We start from the raw sequence: 20,022 nt of genomic DNA, 5'->3' as shown, positions 1-20,022 counted from the left end.
ACTCAGAATCCAGACATTTCAGGTTGCTGCTTAAAAAAAAAAAAACAAAAAAACCAATCAACCAAACAAAAAACCCCACAAAAATGGAGATGAGAGAGAAAGAAAAGACAGAAATTCTGATCTCAAATATCTAGTCTAAACTTTCCTCTAGTTTTAGGCAGATAGCATTTATTCCAAAAGCAGACTACAATGCTGAGTCTTACAATAGTATAGCCAGACATTTGAATCTTCAGATTGCTGTGCCACATTGAAGTCTAGCTGGTTGCATTGTGTTAAATGATGAAGTATGAAATTAGGATATTACTAGTTAGTACAGACCCCTGCAATTAAACTAAATGTTCTTTTAGTATTGAAAAGAATACTTTTTATTTCATCTTGGATGGGGAAATGACTTTAACTTTTATTTTTGAAGGATTTCAGAGCTTTTACATCTAGGCATACAATACCTAGACATTAGTACCCTAGTCATTGGTCTAACTTTCTGTATGCCTGTTGTTTGTATATTCATGTAAACACATGTATCTTGATATCTATATCAAGCACACAGACACACACCCACACAGAGTTTAGATTTCTTTTACCAGTATAAAGATCTGACCTTCTCATGTATGTGAGCCTTTAGTACTAAGAGAGTGTGCTGTATGCAAGTGCTATAGGGTAGACTAGAACTTTGGGTCAAAATTCCAGACTACGTTCAGTGATGGTCCAAAACTCACAGCTCAGTCTAGTCTTTTTGCTAGACAACATACAAAAGCAACAAAAAGCCTGGTACTGTTCACAGCACTCAAAAATTACTCTGTTTAAAGCAGACATTTGAGACTAGAAATTTTTGAAATTTCTAAGAGATGTACCTGATTTGGAAAGGAAAATAACCTCAGAAAATCAGAGCAGTGAGCCATTTTTTTTTCATTTATGAAAAAGTGTCGTTGAAAATGTGCAGCACAGGTCAGAGTCTGTGATAAAACCTCAAGGGAGTTTTTAAGCATGCTGCCATCCAGTCAGTTTCACTGGAAAAAGTAATTTGGATAGCAGTCTCCTGTTTCCCTTCTCTCTCTGATGGGCTGTGTGGCTGTGGACAGGTCATTCAGGGTTTGATCCAAAACCCATTAATGTCAAGAGAAAGACTCCTGTTGACTTCAGTGATCTTTAGATTGGAATCTGTGTTTCTGCTTCTTGCCTGGATGCTACTAACTTCCATTGTGTGCATTTGAAAGTCTTTCCATGCTTCAGTATTCTCATACCTAAAGGGTCTGTGGTGGGACAGTCTAATTAGTATTATCTATGTTAACGTTTTAATAGATAATCTTATTCAGAGACTGAAAAAGATTAAATACTAAAACATGGTATAAAAGATTTGTAAGGCTGTGCTAGGAAAAAAAATAATAAAAATAAGTTTTATTCATATCTGAAAGTTCTTAAAACGTCTTTCTAGGCTTAAGGGGCAAAAGTCAGTCAATATTTCTGTGGTTATGGTAAAATTTGTGTGTTTAAGTTGCTGTTGCTCTGTGACTAAGGGATGGTGTAGGAGAATGGCAAATGGGAGCATGATACAGAAACCATGTCAGTATGTCGAGTTCTTGGGATGTGGAACAGGTTTGGTGGACTGGTACTCAGTGTCCATTTCTCAATAAACCTTTCTGTTCTATTCTTTTTCCTAGTACAGTTTTCTATTTCTAAATCACTATGGAATTCAAAGGAGTAGTTTATCTCCTGTTTCATGACCTTTAGGACACTTTTCTCTTTTTTTTTCTTGTGTTTTAGCATCCTGCACTGTTACCTAGCCAAATCCATTCCTAAAACTGTAGTATCTTCTGCTTACAAGGCCAGTTTAAGACAGTGGTCCTGATGGGAAACACGTGCCTAAAATTGGTACTAAGTCTTGACTCTTGTCCATGAATTTTCTTACTGTAGTGTATGCTTAGCTGTAGTGCCATGAGGTTGGTAGGAGTTGCTCATGGATTGAGCAAAGAGGTAACAGTGAATGGGGTAACATCAAATGGGTGACCTGTCACTAGTGGGATTCCACAGGGCTCCATCTTTGGCCCTGTGCTTTTCAGCATCTTCATAAATGACTTCGAGACAGAACAGGAGGGGATACTAAGCAAGTTTGGAGATGACACAAAACTTGGAAGATCTGAGTTGAAGGCAGGGAGGCCCTGCAGAGAGACCTCAACAAATGAGAGGACTGGGCAATCACCAACCATATGAAGTTCATCAAGAGGAAGTGCCAGATTCTGTACTTGAGATGGGACAACCTTGGATGTTCATGCAGACTGGGGAATGAGATGCTGGAAAGCAGTGCCAAAGAAAGGGACCTGGGAATCCTGGTCGATGGCAAGTTGAATATGAGTCAGCAGTGCCCTGGCAGCCAGGAGGGCCAACTGTGTCCAGGGGGCAGGCAAAAGCATCGCAAACCAGTTGAGGGGGGTGATTGTCCCGCTCTGCTCTGCACTGGTGTGGCCTCTCCTTGAATATTGTGTGCAGTTTTGGGCACTGAAATATAGAAAAGACATGAAGTTATTAGAGAGTGTCCAAAGGAAGGCTGTCAAGATGGTGAAGGGCCTTGAGGGGAAGCCGTATGAGGAGTGGCTGAGGTCACTTGGTGTGTTCAGCCTGGAGTAGAGGAGACTGAGGGGAGACCTCATTGCAGTTACAACTTCCTTGTGAGTAGAAGAGGAGGGGCAGGCACTGATCTCTCCTCTGTGGTGACCACTGACAAAACCTGAGGGAATGGCCTGAGATTGTGTCAGGGGAGGTTTAGGTTGGATATTAGAAAGATGTTCACCCAGATGGTGGTTAGATGCTGGAACAGGCTCCACAAGGATCTGGTTGCAGCACCAAGCCTGACAGAGCAACATTTGGAAGATATTCTCAGGCACATGGTGTGACTCTTGAGAATGGTGCAGGGCTAAGAGTTGGACTTGATGATCCTGATAGGTCCCTTCCAACTCAGCATATTCTGTGATTCTATGATTTTGTTAATTATGTTCAAGACATCATTTTTGTACTATTGTTTCACTTATGTTGCCAACAGATATAGAAATCGGACGATTATGTTTTCAGGTGTTTTCCACAAAACAACATGGAGGAATCAGGTCAACTGGGTCACCTCAGATGTTCATCTCAGTTAGCAGGGGAATCAAAGAAAAATGTGTAGAATAGGTGGAACTTTTACTAAAATAAATCTTTTGAATTTTATAGCTCTTAGTAAAAATGAAAAAAATCCTTTAAAACTCAAAGAAGTATTCAGTGACATTTTACCAAACTGAAATTACTGCTGACAGGACAATTGCACATATTAAAAATTTCAGAACTTTCATATTACCAAATCCAGTGCTACAAATATTTTCTGACACTGAACTATTGGTATGCAATAAGGTTAAACTTACTGTTGTTGCTCAGAATTTTGTTTCCATTTTTTTTTATTATTATTTTTTTTATTTTTTTTTTTTTAACAAAGATTTCAGCCAGGAGCACCTGATAGAAGAGTAAATTAGGTAGATGCCCATCTACTCTATTACTATTTGTTGACAAACTTCTGAGAACTTGTGAGTCTGGGCACTTATCCAAAACTTTTCATTTTAATAAGTCTGCAGCGTTGGACATTAATGTGAAACACCTAGAGCTGCTTGGATTGCACTGGATGGGAAGAACTGCTTTTCTCATGGTTTTCAATGTTGCAGTGTTGGCTGCTTTCAATCTTCCTGCCAAAATCAGAAAAAGCATAAATGTATCCAGGGAATTGTAAAGACAAATTAAGCCAACCTCTACAGTGACAAGATGCTTCAGAAAAAGCTCATGTTTCTGTGAGTTACATAAAAAGGGTAAGTTGTAGTTCTCCATGTGAAAATTCTTTTGCTTTGCAAATTTCTGAACAAGCTCTGTTCTGGTGATAGCTAATGACACAGATCCAACAAGTCAGAGCACTTAGAAAAAGCACAGGAGAATGGGTTTGACTGTGCCTCCTACATAGAATCATAGAATGGTTCGGATTGGAAGGGACCTTAAAGACCATATAGTGCCAACCCCCCTGCTGTGGACAAGGACACCTTCTGCTAGGCCAGGTTGCTTAGAGCTCCATCCAACCTGGCTTTAAACACTTCCAGGGATGGGGCACCCACAACTTCTCTGCCTCACCAACCTCACAGTAAAGAATTTTTTCCCAATATCTAATCTAAACCTGTGGTCTTTCAGTTTCCACTTTGTCCTATCACTACGTGCTCTTGTGAATAGTCCCTCTCCATGTAGGCTCCCTTCAGGTACTGGAAGGCCACAGTTAGGTCATCTTTCTTTTCCTTTCTCTTTTCCGGGCTGAACAAGCCCAGTTCTCTTAGCCTTATCTTATAGGAGAGATGCTCCATCTCTCTAATCATTTTGGTGGCCTTCCTCTGGACTCACTCCAACAGGTTGGTGTCCTTCCTGTGCTGGGGACCCCAGAGTTGTACTCAGTACTCCAGGTGGGGTCTCACCAGAGCAAAACAGAGGAGCAACATCACCTCCTTCAACCTTCTGGCCACGCTGCTTTTGATGCAGCCCAGGATACAATTGGCTTTCTGGGCTACAAGTTCACATTGCCAGCTCATGTCCAGCCTCTCATCCATCAGCACCCCCAAGTTCTTCTCAGCAGGGCTGCTCTCAATCTGTTCCTCCCACAACCTGTATTGATATTGAGGGTTGCCTTGACCCAGGTGCAGTACCTTGCACTTGGTCTTGCTAAACCTCATGAGGTTCCCATGGTCCCGCTTCTCGAGGTTGTTCAGGTCCCTACAGATGGTATCCCTGCCTTCAGGTGTGTCAAACGCACCACTCATCTTGGTGTCATCCACAAGCTTGCTGAGGGTGCACTCGACCACTTTGTTTAAGTCATTAATAAAGACATTAAATACCACTGGTCCCAATATGGACCCCTGAGTGACATCATTTGTCCCTGATGTCCATTGGGTGTTTCTGAGCCGTTGACCACTACCGTCTGGGTGTGACCGTCCAATCACTTTTCATCACAGATGACTCTCTGAATCCCTAGCATTTTGGTTAGATGGATTACATTCCTTTTCTTCTTCTTCCCTACATTTGGAGGCCTTCTTTTTGTCCCTATGTGGGGAAGATAAAAACAATCTCATTTTCCATATTGTCAAGAACCAGTGGAGCACTTGCTTTGTTGTTCCATTTTGGTATATAAGTGGACATCTGGAAGAAGTAAGATGACCTTAAAATGTCACATGTTAGAGATGTAAAATAAGGTGGTGGGTGCGTGAAGGAAACAGCAGATCAGGACTATACAGGAACTGGGAAAACATGCTTTAGAAAATTAAGTCCTTTTGGCTCCGAAAGAGTCACATCTGAGTGCTGGTCCCAGACTTCCTGTGGTAGCTGGCTGTGAATATGGAATACTGCCACTTTAAAAATTTATTTACAGGTGCCGTGTCTGTATGGACGAATTATTTTCCATAATTACCTGTATTCTTTTAAAGAAAAGAACCCCAGGAGTCCCTCAGATGATAACACAGTAGAACAATTGAGCCACACAACGTAGCATCTCCCTCCTTAGGAGCAAACATTGACGTGAGGTGAACTGAAGCTGCCCCAGTCACAGCAGGTAGCTCAGCACACTCACTTGCCTGAAGTGTAGATATCTAAATGGATACTGGTTCCCTTCCCCCTTCAAAATATCACTCCATCCCACTGCTCTGCGTGTGCTAGCTTGCCCAGTTGTATCCTTTTGTGCCTCTTATGGACAGATATACAAAAGCTTTGTGCACTAAACATTAGTTCTACTTCCACACTATGCGCATGCTCTTAAATATATACATATATATATATATATATATACTCACAAATCCTGCAACTGGAGCCCAACTGGATAAACTGCGGGGCTATGAGGAAACTATGGAATTACACAAGAGAAAAAAGAATAAAACCCAAACCGCTGCCTTCAGAAGATGTGGATTGCATTCAATCATAACGGGTTAGAGTACTCCTTACTCCCCATGTATGTCTCTCAAGGGATTTGGAGTTCCTCTTCATCTTAAATTCCTATGGCTGAGATTAAAAGAGACCAGAGTGTCACTGTTTGCTTTTAGATGCTCTTACCAAGTGCCTACACATGTAAACACATGCACACATGCACACAACCCTCTCTGTGATGTTCAAGGCTTCAAATTTATTAGCCTTGTGTAACTGTTATAACCAACAAATACACTAAAGCAATAAATAACAGTGTTGAATAAGAACAGACTAAGCCAGCCCAGTATTTTATGCCTTTCTGCAGATTCCAACCAGCCTGGAAATGCTTCCAGAAGTGTAAGTGTAAAAATTAATTTAGTTCTGAATAGTCACAGAATTTGTAAATAGCTTCTCAATAAGCTTTGTCATTCCTGCGCCTTCATCAGGAGACAATTATACAAGTCTAATGTTTCTAAGTTCACAGTACTCTGAGATGGCATCTACTATATAACTTCCATTTCAGTCTTATTCTTTTTCCTTCTCCTCCTCTGGGAGGCGACGTACATACTATATGCTTCCTTGGTATACTTGACAGGTCAAAATATTTTTGGTGATCAGCCTCTAAAATGCCACTATATGAAATTGGAATCTTCCTTGAGTCAATGCCTGTGAGATACTGCAGTAATGTATTAAGGCAAGAAAATGGAAACCTACCTATACAGACATAGGCAGTCACTCTCTAATTATTCTAATTCCAATGTCTAAATATATTATTTTGTGGTAGCAGGGTGAACTAGAGCATTTGGAAATTACCTGACATTCCAGATTGTGAGTTCCCATCAATTCAAACCCCTTTGACCTGTGTGGAGAAAACAGCTTTAACAGTTGAAATGAGTAATAAAAAGAGACTTCTCTGCTCTGCAGATTGCAGTGTGCTATGGAAATACCCTAACATACATTAAATGAGCTGGTTCATAGACTAGGAGCAGGAGAAACAGACAGATTTGTACAAGCTAAGGAAGTTTTGCAGGTTGTCTTAAGCAGAAAAGTTTTGTGATTCAAGACAGTTAATTTAAAGCTAGTTGGGCTATCTCTGCGCTCAACTGCAAAAGGCCGGGGAGAGTTTTGTTCACACAACTTAGATGACTAAAGTAAGTATATTGTTTCGGCTAAATTTTTACAGCACTCTTATGGATACAAATAAATATTCTGAAGAGATCACTTACCCAAACTCTTTTAAATGTCATATTTGGATGAGATAAACCTCACCCTTTTCTCTGCACTGAATGTTGAAAGCTTAGATTTCTAGCTTTGAGATAGACATCTACATGTCAAAGCCTAATGCAAGGGACATAAATCCCCATCTCTGCCTTTTCAAACAGACAGAAAAAAAATCTGTTTCTCTCAGTGCTGTGCTAATTCTGAATCTTAAATGCAGCAGTGTAATCAGAAGCTTAAATTCGTACGCAATAGAAATGAACACAGCTGATTGGTTGTTGGTACTTTGTCTTCCTCTGATGGTTGGACCGCATGAGCCTTTAGGGTTCTGTCATCTCATTCATATATAAGACTGAGATCCATATGTCTCTGGGTGCACTGATGAGGGTTCCTGGAAATCCTACACTGCATCACCATACCAGCCTAATACACGACAAAAAACACTTCATGTCAGAAAATGTATTCATTCATCGAAGATCTCAATATTTGAGATATTTATACAGGTAGTGACAGAAGTATCCGAAAAACAAAAGACTGAGCACGCCCCACTTCCACCCTTCCTGCCCTTTTAGATTGAATCTCCTATTTTGCTCCCTGAAGAAGAAGAAATGTTCACCACAAAAAGGTGTTCAGATAAATAAACAATGGTTGAGCTCTGAACTCAAAACTACAAGTAGTGTAGAAACCCCCTCTACGCCTGTACTAGTCTGTAAGTCCAGTCCACTTCGGACATTTCTTTAGTAGCTCTACCAAAACCACATACAGAAGGAATCTACAGTTTTCAAATTAATATTGTAGTCCAAAACTGCAGAACTGGCTATAACAATTCTGTGTCCAGAGATTAAAAGACTTTAACACTTTATTAGTGTAACCCTTGATGCTATTTCTAAAGCCTAGAAAAGAACACTCATTAATCAAATAAAAACTGTCATCATCTCATGACAAGGTTTAAAAAGCCAAATCTATTTTCAAATGTTCGGTAGAGGGACATTAACTGTTAACAAGCAGGAAAGAAAGCCACTGTCTTCCTCAAATCCTGGCTCAAATTTCAGTCAGCAATAAATAAGGCACTGTGAGCTATTTGCTTTTAACAGAAAGCAAACTCTAAATTGCAGGTTAACAAATCTTAAAGTGGGATGAGGGTCTAAAACCGACATAATTCAGGAAGAAGGAGTTGCCCAACACAGTAAAAGCAAAGAAAGGTATTTTAATGTAAATCAGTACCCACAAACTAGTGAAGCCAAACAGAAAAAGTTCAGGTATGTTGTACAGTGTGCTGATTTCTCTCTCTATGGTGTCTGTTACTATGGTCTCTCCTTCACTCAGCTATTTTAAGCCCCTTTCTAATCTTACAGCTAGTGAATCTTTCAAATTCTACTAAAACCTACATCTTTGCTCAGCACTTGAATTTATAGTACTTGCATTAGGTGGCATAGAAGGGAGAGGTCTGGCCTCATATTTGTTAAAAGAGAAGATGCACTTTGGACTTTAGACTGTATCATTAATTTATCCACCAATTTGCATGATGGTGACTGGGGTTTTTCAGCAATTGGCTCAGTACCTGTGCAGAAGCAGAGGTGAATGTAGGCACAAGGAACAAAACAAGTGCATCTGGTCCATGTTGCACAAAAATTAGAAAAATATTTCCAAAAATATTCCTAGTAAAACACTGTATGCTTTTAATTGTGGCCCACTGTGCACTGGCAAGATATGGATTTTTCAAAAAAACTGCAAACAGATTTGAGAGCTTTAATTCACTCTCTAATATTGGTCAATGATAATAGAAAGTTTGCAATCATAGAAATTAGGGAGGCACGAGATTTGTTTAACTGCTGTGCTACGTTTTTCTCCTTATACTCAGAACAGTTCAATACAGAGGGCATTCCTGATGGTCTCATTTTGATTTTAGTTACTTATTATGGGAGCTATTTCCGTGTCAGAGTTTCTTCAGCATGTGTTCACACTGATGCTGTCTAAACAAGTCTCAGAGAAGCTGATGAATTTTGCAAGTTTAATTTTGTGATGGATCCATCAGCTTTCACTATTTTGAGCAAGGAGACCTGACAAAAACTATATTGGTCACCCACTTCTCAACTGCTGACATCAGCTCCTGCACTCTGCCCTCCTTCCCCTGCCCTGGTGGTCCTGCTGAGAAATGACATTCTCCAATATCTGAGTCAGATATTTTTTTGCGGGTCCACCCAACCAAACACATAGTGTGAAACAGTGCTCTGCATAAACCCTCCAGTAGAGTCATAGTCTGACCTCTGCAAATCATCCTTATCTCTTATCTAAAGAGAAGGTAACCTCTAACACGAATCTTAATTTTTATTTTAGAGCTATGTTGCAAAATTAAATTACAGGGCTGGTATAGCCTTGCTATCCACCAAGGTGTTTTAGGTTTTTGGAGTCTTTGGTGGAATTATTTTCCTCAAAGATCTGCTGTTTCTTTTAGCTGAACCATCTTTGGTGGAGCAGGTTAGGCCTTGTAAAACCTTATCCATTCTTCTCCCTTGAGGAAGCAGTTCAGCTGAAATTCCTTGTTTGTCTCTTGTGTTGTCTCAGTAGTGTTTTCTTTCTGGGCTTTGGATAAATGAGTCACTTGCATTTTTCAGAAAGGAGAGATTTCTGACATGCAGAGAAAATAGGTGGATATCAACTTCACATTTACTGGTGTCTGCAGCAGACAACAGAGAATATGTAGGGCTTGAAAGGAAGCCTTTCAAAATGCTACAAAATTTAATGAATTAGTTCAGAATTTGTTCCTAATGGCTCTTTTACAATTTGGGATTTTATAAATTTATTTTTGAAGTTGTGAGACTTACAAGAAAATATTAATTTTACTATTCCTCCATCTAAGGTATCATAATAAAAGAAGGTCCCTTTCTTTGTTAAATGAAAACTGTATTAACAGTAGTTTTTAAAAGCTACACTTCCATTGAGGAAGCAGCCAATCAGAAATAATAAAAATGGGATAAATCCAGGTTTGCTAGAGATAAGCCTGGAGGCAGCTGACCAGTGTTTGAGGGAGAATGTACTAGCCAAGCCCTTCAGTCTTCCGTCTCAGTGGAGGTAGGGGATGGAGGTCCATGCGGCAGCAAAGACACAAAGGTTGTCGATGTATTAGAAATCATGGAAGTGCATAAGAATGGTCGTGTAGGAATTAAGGCTTCTCCCCTGCAAAAGATGGCAGGATCATTACCCCAGCTGAAGAGCATCTACACCAATGAGGGTAGCATGGGCAACAAACAGGAAGAGCTGGAAGCCATTGTGCAGCAGGAAAACTGTGGCATAGTTGCCATCACAGAAACATGGTGGGATGACTTGCTCAATTGGCATGCTGCAATGAATGGCTGTAAACTCTTCAGAAGCTATAGGCAAGGAAGGAGAGGTGGTACAGTAGTCCTGGTTGTTAGAGGGGCTTTTGATGGTCTAGAGCTTAATAATGGTGACAATAGGGTTGAGTGTTTGTGGGTAAGAGTCAAGGGGAAGGCCAACAGGGCAGATGTCCTGGTGGGAGTCTGTTATAGACTATCCAACTAAAACGAAGAGGGAGACAAAATATTGTATAAGCAGCTGGGAGTAGTCATACTACTCATAGTCCTTGTTCTCAGGGGGGACTTCAACTCTACCAGACATCTACTGGAAAGATGATATAGCAGAGAGAAAGCAGCCTAGGAAGTTCCTAGAGCATGTGGAAGAGTAGTTCTTGACACAGTTTGTGAGGGAGCTGACTAGGGAAGGTGCCTGATTGGACCTGGTGTTTGTGAACAGAGAAGGACTGGTGCTGTCTTGGGCACAGCAATCATGAAGCGATGGGTTTTGATTCTTGGAGAAGGAGGAGGGTCAGCAGAACTTCTACCTTGGACTTCCAGCAGGCAGACTTTGGTCTGTGTAGGAGCCTGGTTGATGGAGTCCCTTGGGAGGCAGTCCTGAAGGGCAAAGGAGTCCAGGAAGGTTGGACATTATTCAGGAAGGAAATATTAACGACACAGGAGCAGGCTGTCCAGGTATGCTAGAAGATGAGCCAGTGGAGAAAAAGATGAGTCTGGCTGAACAGAGAGCTTTCTCTGGAACTCAAGGAAAAAAAAGGAGAGTTTATTACCTTTGGAAAAAGAGGCAGCTAACTCAGGAGGACTACAAGGATTTTATGAGATTATGCAGGGAGAAAATTAGAGGAGTGAAAGGCCAACTGGAACCTAATCTGGCTACTGCTATAGAAAAATGACTAAATTAGTTCTTTGCTTGCTTCAGTACCTAGAGAGCATCAAAGCGGCCTAAAACCACATTTTCTCTAACCTTCTTTTGTACTGTGCTGATTATGACTTAATATTTACAGAGGTTCAACCTTTGAGTGTTCAGGTTGTGAGACTAAAAAGTTCAGTGCAGACAGATAGGGAAGAAAGAGAAGTTTGAAAAAGTATAAAAAGCAGTGGAAGTCCTTCTCCTCCTCCCTTCATACACTCACACAGATTCTGCCTTCTTAAGCACTTTTCCACTGACCTTTTTTTTTCCTTTCCCCTTTTTATTTCTCTCTGTATATACTGAGGGGAAAAGAAAGGTACACAGCCATTTTTACGAGAATGTTGACTGAGGGTGGTCACCATCTGTGCAAACTGTCTGAAACTGTGACTTCCTCTTTGCCTTCTTTTCCATCTTAGAGAAAACCTCACTTCTTAGATAATCCAAAGAATATTATTATCCACAATCTTCACCACCATGCTTCCCTTAACTGCCCCCCTTCACATGATTGGCATTTTCCAGTCAAAGCATGCTTCTCTTTTGCCTGAAAGGGTTTCTTTAATAGAATAGACATCCTGTTTAAGATTTGAGCGGTTAACTAGTTAGCACCAGAAGCTCAGATTTGATGATTTGGATGTTGAAACAGAGAGACCTAGCATGGTTGTTTAATTAGCACACAAAATAATTAAATTTACCACTTATTTATGGGATAAAGAATTTGCCCCTCCTCTTCCTTGTTCTCCCTTCCTCCATTGCTACTTGTTAGAATCTCAGAAACATCAAGGATGGCATCTAGGCACATAGAGTTTTGCAGTTTAGTAAAGCTATATACTAAATTTTCCTAACTAAAACTGAGCAAACCTCTAATATTTGTCTCTTATACTAAGGCTTTTCCAGGTACACCATGTCTGGTTGAAGACAGCACTGCTTCAAGTGTTGTTCACTAGCTGGAGGTTACATTGCATTCTTTTGTGTGCTCCCTAATATACTTTAAAAAAATAAATATTGAGCTAACCTAGCTGATTTTGCCTGAAGAGGGTCTTGGAGCTCTGCCAGCAAAAATGAGATGATGGTAGTTTATGCCAGAGAGGTGCAATAAGGGTGATAATAATAATAATCTGCACAGCTGCTTTGAAATGGACTTTTGTCTATATTCTATAGACTATCGACAGACATCTAGATCAATCTGTGCCTACTGAAACAGTCACTACCCTCCCCGGCATCTTGTTTCTATCCATATGGGATCTGGCAGCCCTTCAGACAGGCTCCCTAACCCAGCCCTGGCCAAAGGAGCCAGACAAACTTCAGGGGAGGGCTCTGCCAGCTTTGCTGTCTGAAACAAGGCAAAGTCTGGCAACTCCAAGGAAAAAGAAGCAGCGAAGACAGTTTGTTCAGCTTGTATTGATTACTGACAGAATTGAGACCATGGTCAACTGGTTTAGACTACTATTATATTATATATGTTTAGATATTAACGGTATTTAAATTAGGGGTTTGCAACAATTTACCTGCAATATGTGCTGTCTGCTAACGCAGGCAAATCCTCACAGTGCATGTTGGCTGAAAAGAACTACTTGAACCTCACAGCATCCCTCTGTTCTGTTATAGGTGATGTTGCTGTGCTGATACATGAAGGAGGTGCGACTACAGTGTCATGGTTTGAGACAGCCCCAAAATCCAATTCCCTAGTCCTAGCCCCCTTCCCCATCTCAACCTAATGTGGGATGGGTTTTTCCAGACAAAACACGCCAGACTCAAAGTGGGGGAAAGGGAATATATTACAGTGACTGTACAAATAAATATCATAATACATTATACACATGATCACAACTATCTCTACCATGACATATAGTATTTACAATGGATCAAATCTCTTCTCCTCTCCAAATAAAAGTCCAGGAGGGAAAGAAGGACAGATCCCTTCCAGTCTCAAAGCAGCATCTTCTAAGGCAGCAGGTTTCTCCTCATCTCATGCATGCAGCAGCTGTGGCTGGATTTCTGCCAGCACTCACGAGGGAGGTATCCAAGCTCCCTCAGCCCCTCGACGCAGGCAAAGGGGTCTTCCGTGGGCTTCGTCACCCCAGACAAGGTCGTTTCACCACGTCATATCACGAGCACAGGGGGCTTCGTGACAGTGTGGTATCCTCAGGAGATTCAAGCTCCTTGCAGGGCCTCTGTGCCCTGCTTTCAGGCTGCCACCTTGGCAGCAGTGCGAGGGGGTAGCCAAGGTCACCCCCTCTGCATTCCTCTCGGAGCTCTCTAGCTCCTTTCTGCAGTGCATGTCGCACTTCAAGGCTCTTTCAAGCAAGAGTCCATCATCTTCCTCCTTCCAGGAGGTCTCAAAGGAGTTTGGGGGGTGTGGTATCAGTTCTTACCCCCAAGAACTCTGTCTCTCAGCTGCTGGCTCTCTTTTTCCCGGCTCTCCTTCCAGGAGTCCTCTCTGTGGTGCTGCATGTCTTTGTTGCTTCGTCTTATCTCTTCTGGCCCTGTGCCACCGTTTCTCTGGTCAGTGCTGGCTGCTGCTCTGCGCCCATGGAGAAAACATCTCCCGGCATAACTACAGGCACCTAGCCCAGCTTTATGCTGTTCCAGGTCCCCGCAGGCCCCCGCTGGGGGCTGGGGGCCAAAGCCCCCCTGTGGGTCTCTGAGCCCCTTCCTCGTGGTCTTACAACATGGTTACCTCTCCAACAACCACCAGACTACAACTCATCTCTTCCGGTGCTTGTGATATGTTTACATTTTTGCAGGAGCGCCCATTGGACCAAACTTCAAAACTTCCAGGGGTTTCCACCCCTTGGGGTTTACCACTTTTTTAGCCTCTGGGGGAAAACAAGGTTCAAACCATGACATACAGTCAGAGAGTATGACACCTGGTAGACCTTTCTTAACAGCACTGGGCTCTCCCTGATTGTGTGGCCTTCTGTACCTGGCTCAGCTAGACAGTCAGACAAGCAAACAGACTCCCAAACAGCGTGATCTCATTTTATTACATTAACTGTGCAAAAGAGGGACAATAGAACTAGTAGGCAAATGCATACCAAAGGGAAATGGTGGGAATGTCTCTTTTAAACACAATAAGTCTGACAATTTTGAACCATGTAATTTAGCATTTTGAACAGGGAGGTCGCATGTTGTAATTTTCATTGCCCAACAGTGCTATTTGAACCAACTGTGTTTTTTAACCAAGGTACTTTTATTCCCATCACTTCCTCAATTTTTCTCTAGGAAGAGCCACTACTGTGAATTCTCTCACCTACCTTGTGAAGCGCAGATGTGTTCTCATTAGAGTAAATCAGCATCACTTAGCAGCATAAGTGAAGCTTGTAAAAACGATGGTCTTGTTTTTCTTACCCTGATGTAAATCAGGATCAAGCTGGCTGATAGAAACAGATTTATACTGATGCAAAACTGAGGTAAGATCAGAATCAGGACAACTGACTTAAAGTATATTCTTCTGTGTTGAGGGCTATCGATGATGAGTTTTACATTTCATCTGAATTAATCTTTAACTGCTTGCTTGCTAGACAAGCAGAACAAATAGTCATTAGTCTTTTCATCTCAGCAAAATATGACACTGGCTTGAACTTAAAAGGTGTGCTGTAGCGTTTTATGTATGCAAAGTCAAAGCACCCTACACAGCACTGAAGCCAGTTAAACAATTACTCCACTATGTTCCAAGAAGGACAAAGGCAGAGGAGGAAGACCTTGCTGAATGTTTGCACTGTGTGAAGGAGAGAGATCTCTTAAGATTGCAGTAGACACAGTTGCATTTTTGAATCAGAAAAATATCTCTTGAAAAATGGTAGTGCTTTTGTCACTTGGATACTTTTCTGCTGCACTGGTTTTTGGAAAGATATGATTGGTATCTCAAAGTTCTCAGTTATGTACCACTCTGAAACCATATTGTTGTCTTCTACAGAAACAAACAAACAATTTAGCCTGACCTATAGTTTAATGTGTAAAAAGAAAAAAAAAAAGAGAGATGGTCAATGGCTAGTGCCCCACTGTAGTAATAAAATGTCTAGACAGCAATTAACATCCATTTCCCTTAAGAATGCATCTGTGTCATCAGCAAATCTTTACTACTTTGAAAGGGAACAATCTAAATATGTTTAATCATTAATCAATTTCCAAAATCTGAGTGGGATTTACTTTTCATGGGCTTTGTCTTCAAAACTGCAGACACTTTATGAGAAAAAACCCCCTGAAACTGAAGGGGGATTATTTTGGCCACAGTCCAGTGGGTGAGCCTGCTTACAAGATCACTGGTGCTGTGTCTTGTTTGGGAACATTGCACTCTTTCTGCATACGTTAGCACTTTCAGTTTCCTCGATTCTTTTCTATTTCCTCTTTGTCTGTGTGTATTCATAGCAAGCAGCAGCAGCTGAAAGCATCAAGTGGGATTCTGCGCACAGATCGGTCCTGGAATAGCTGGCAACTGTATCTGTCTTGTGAGCTGGCTTTGAGAAATACTTCTCTTCCGCCTTTGAGCTGCACTTCTCTTCCCCCAGAACTATTCTCCCAGCCAATGGTGAAGTCTCTCACAGGTCACCGATTGCTGTGCTCGCATGGGATCACACTAAACTTCCTGTCAAGTACAGGGAGCAGGAAATTACTCTTTAGCTTCCTACAATTAAACAAAAAAATCACTGTGCTCCTACCACACACAACCACCAAAAGCGTTTTAAGCTGATCAGGAAAGTAATATCATATGTAGATTAAATAAGGAGGGAATCTAATTGACAGAACTATGATCACTACAGTAAACACAAACAAGTTTAAGTCCACCAATACCAGCATTGGATTTATCCTGATTTACAGTATCATAACTGAGTTCAGCCTCAGGCTCTGGCATGTTCACTGAATACATCAAAGAACTTCCCAAAGAAAAAAATGGCACAAGCTGATATCTTTTGGAAACTCCTCTGTTTTTTCACTTTGAAAACTGGAAACTTCTCTTTTTAGCTTATGCCCTGCTTCAGAATTCATTGTTCTTGCCAAATGAGTAAGAAATGTGAGGATTATCGCACTGGAGAGATGGCATTTCTGGAATACAGTGTTGTTTGGCAAGGCAAAGTATTTTCTGCTACACCTAGGGAATAACACAGACAACATCAAGCTTTGCTTACAGGTTTTATGAAGTTTATTAACGGAGAAAACTATTTTGACAGATCACTAGTTTTGCACATATTATACAAATACCACATAAAGAAATGTCACAACTCTGTAGAAAAGAATGCATTGCCTTGGCATCTACACTATTTGGGTAACTGGGTTGCACATGACGGTGTTTAAAAGAATCCAAAAAGAGGGAAGTCAGCTGGTGGGCTGAACACTAGCCACCAGTGCAGCTTTCAAGGTGGTAAGGATCTCCTCAAGCAGATATTGTTCAAAATGTCCATTTATGAAAGGAAAGTAACACTCACGGTCCTACCCCTTCCCGAAACACTCATTCTGATGGAGATGTCACAGGATATAGGTCCAAACTGGAGAAATAAACCATTCCAGCAGGCCTTACCATCTGGTGCCTCATGCAGCAGCTGTGCTTGAGTAGAAGGAAGGGAGGGCAGAGGATGCAGAAACGAGGACCTTGTGAAGGGCTCTGTACTTACCTCTAGCAGGTGCAACAGTTGTGTACCAAATATGCCTTTGTCTCTGCACAGCTGGTTTTCCTTCTTGCAGCAACCAGGGCACTCGTGGGAAAGAGGGTAGTTCAGTAAGAGGCCAGAGATATGTGTGGTGCATTTTGGAGCTTGCCTTGACTTGGGATTGAGAAGTAGTAAGAATATACAAATGGAGCTGAGAGTTTGGAAGGACTGTCATGCTAGAAAATGTAGTCTTCATGGCATGGTTAAGATATAAATGGCATTCCACCCTGAACTGATCTGAAATTTGCCTTTAGAAAACCCTGTGCAATCGTACTGAAAAACCTTATGCTCCCTGGAGTACAGTGTTTTATAACTGAGTTTCCAATAAATGGGTGCTGGTGTAAAAGAAAAAAAAGTTCAGAATATGCATTTGGAAGAGAGAAAGTCCATAAGTTCTTCTGAATGTTTCCTCTCTTTGCATCTTATGTTTAATTGTCAATCTTTTTTTCCTTTTCTTTTGGCATGCAAAGGATATCATCTCCCTAAAGATCTTTGAAAAATTAACAAATTTTTCCATTATCTTAGTCCTTTATTCTCTGCCTTTCAATATCTGCTCCTTCTAACATTCACAATATATCAATCTCTGATCCTTGGCACTAGTACAATTCATTTTCCACAAGATGTTATTGAGATTGTAAATAAACGCCACAGCATCAAGGGGCAGACAAGACGGAGCCTGTCAGATCTGGAAGTCTGCAGCAAAGTTATAATTACAGCAGAGTGGTGTGAGGTGAGTTCTTTGCATCCATAGATTTAATTGTCATCAGCTGCTGGGGAAGTAAAGCATGGGGAAAGGAAGATAGAGAGTGATGGGGGTAAAGAGTGTTACCAAATATATCCTAGGTTGTTTTTGCAGTTCCCATTAGTTAACTCACATCCCATCAGCAGAACAGCAAGATGCCCTATGCTTGGTACTGTTTCCACAAATATTTTAATTGCAAAAATTCTGAAAATTATTCTTGTGAGCTGACCTGGAGTAAAATAAAAACTAATTTTCAGACCTGATTTTCAAAGAGGTCAAGCCATTCCCGCAGTCAGCTAAGGTCCGAGGAACTTAGTGTTAACACATAACAGCATTCTGAGGTCAAGGGTAAACTAACTCTGCTCAGGCTCAGAGCTCAAAAAAATCTACGTGAATGCGGTAAACACTTACTGCACCAAAACTAATGTGCTCTGTATCTTTCCTCTCACCATTTCCAAAGCACTTTTTTTGGTGTCATATTATGCCACCATTTTTATGCCACTGTTTCAGTGAGAATATGGAAGTATAGCTTGCTAAGAGTCTGTGTATCAGAATATAACCTGATAGGCTCTGAATATCAGTGTTGAGAGTAGTATTCTCTGCATGCACATAAATACCTAAATAGAGCTCAGCCTGCTTTGGTTATCTGATGTTTTTGCTTTGAGATCTCATTATCTCAGAGCTGAAGTTGAAAATGACTTGCAGAACTTTTCTTCAGCTGTATGAAGGAATTAAAAGTCTAAGAATTTGGATGAGAAGACATTACAAACTTCCCTAAAATTCTGCTTAAATTTGGATTTGGGCTTAGGACCTAATATGTGAGGCTAAGATAGACCAATAGTTGGGGCACAAACTCATCCAATGTTTGTTAAGTTTTATATCAGACCTTCAAATAAAATTTCATTTCTAATGAATATATATATGCCACTAGGCATAGAAGTGGCTACAAAATGTCTATCAAATGATGCATGGAACTCAAGAAAAGATAACAGAAGATAGTTGCAATGTGTTTTGTGTTCCTTTGTTGTTTTCCAAGCTGATCTCCCCTTTTTCAAAGGATTTAATTTTATTTGCCTGGAGGATTTTTTTGCACAAATTGATGAGTGTTTTTGAGGGTCCAAGAAAGTAGAGAGTCAACTTGTCCTCCTTCTCAGATGCCACTGCTCACTAGGAATGTTACTGACCTCAAATGCTTCTCAGCAGTGAAAACCAGTACCATTGTTTGCAGTTTGACACAGGAATGGGTGGAAGTGGAAATGGAAAAAGCCCGCTAGGCCATCAGCCCCTCGAAGGTCAAGGTTTGTCTCATTTTGCATTGTGTGGAAAGCTTTGTAAAGGTTCCTGGAAAGTGGAAATATGTGAAAATGCCTAATTTCAAAAGGAAGTCTCTGCCTTTTTCTTCAGATGAAGCAGAAAAGTCATCTTCATATGAGAGTATTTTTCAGAGAGATGGAATACAGTGGTCTAAAACCCTAACCTGCCTGCAATATGAACAAAATCTCATACTCAGGTACCTCTGAATCAAGCTGACTGGGGGACTCAAATGCTCAGAACAATATCTTCAGTTGCTGGGCTTTTCAGAGCAAGATTTGTACTAATTTACTTCCAGATTGAGACTTTTCTGAAATTGATATTTGCGTAGTACTTGAGTTTCATTTAGATTTATAAATGCACACTTCCTAATGAAATAAATCCTTTTTCTTCATTTATGAGGTATATGCTATAGTGGATGGTATAGCCAAGAAAAAAAGAATCTTCAATGGAACCATCCCAGAAATTTATTTCTGGTTAGGTGCCTGTCTGAAAATAGAATAAAGAGACCTTATGGCTTAATATTTTATATTTCTGAGGTCTTACACTGAAGATGTTCAAATTTCATTATGCAGTGTCAAAAAACCCTTCAAAGATTGGTAGGGTACGACTATGAATGCTGAAACCAAACATTATTATATTTTAAATAACTAAATGACTGACAATATAAAAAGTGATGTACAAAAATTCTCACAGTGAAGTAGCAAACCCCGGATTTCTGGCATAACAAATCCCAGAACATACTTTGTCAAGTCTAGAAGACTAAATTATATCCTTGTGAACTTCATCACTTGGATGAAGTGTGAAAAATAGAAAGGAAATGTGGTATTTTAACATTATGAAACTCAGTGGAGACCCTAAAGCAAAGTTCAGCTTTGTTCCCAACCATAAAAGAATACCTGTCCATATGAAGTTTGC

The sequence above is a fragment of the Lepidothrix coronata genome, unplaced genomic scaffold (assembly GCF_001604755.1).
Source record: "Lepidothrix coronata isolate B3197 unplaced genomic scaffold, Lepidothrix_coronata-1.0 Scaffold3, whole genome shotgun sequence".
NCBI lineage: Eukaryota > Metazoa > Chordata > Aves > Passeriformes > Pipridae > Lepidothrix > Lepidothrix coronata.
This window is presented reverse-complemented; position numbering follows the sequence as displayed.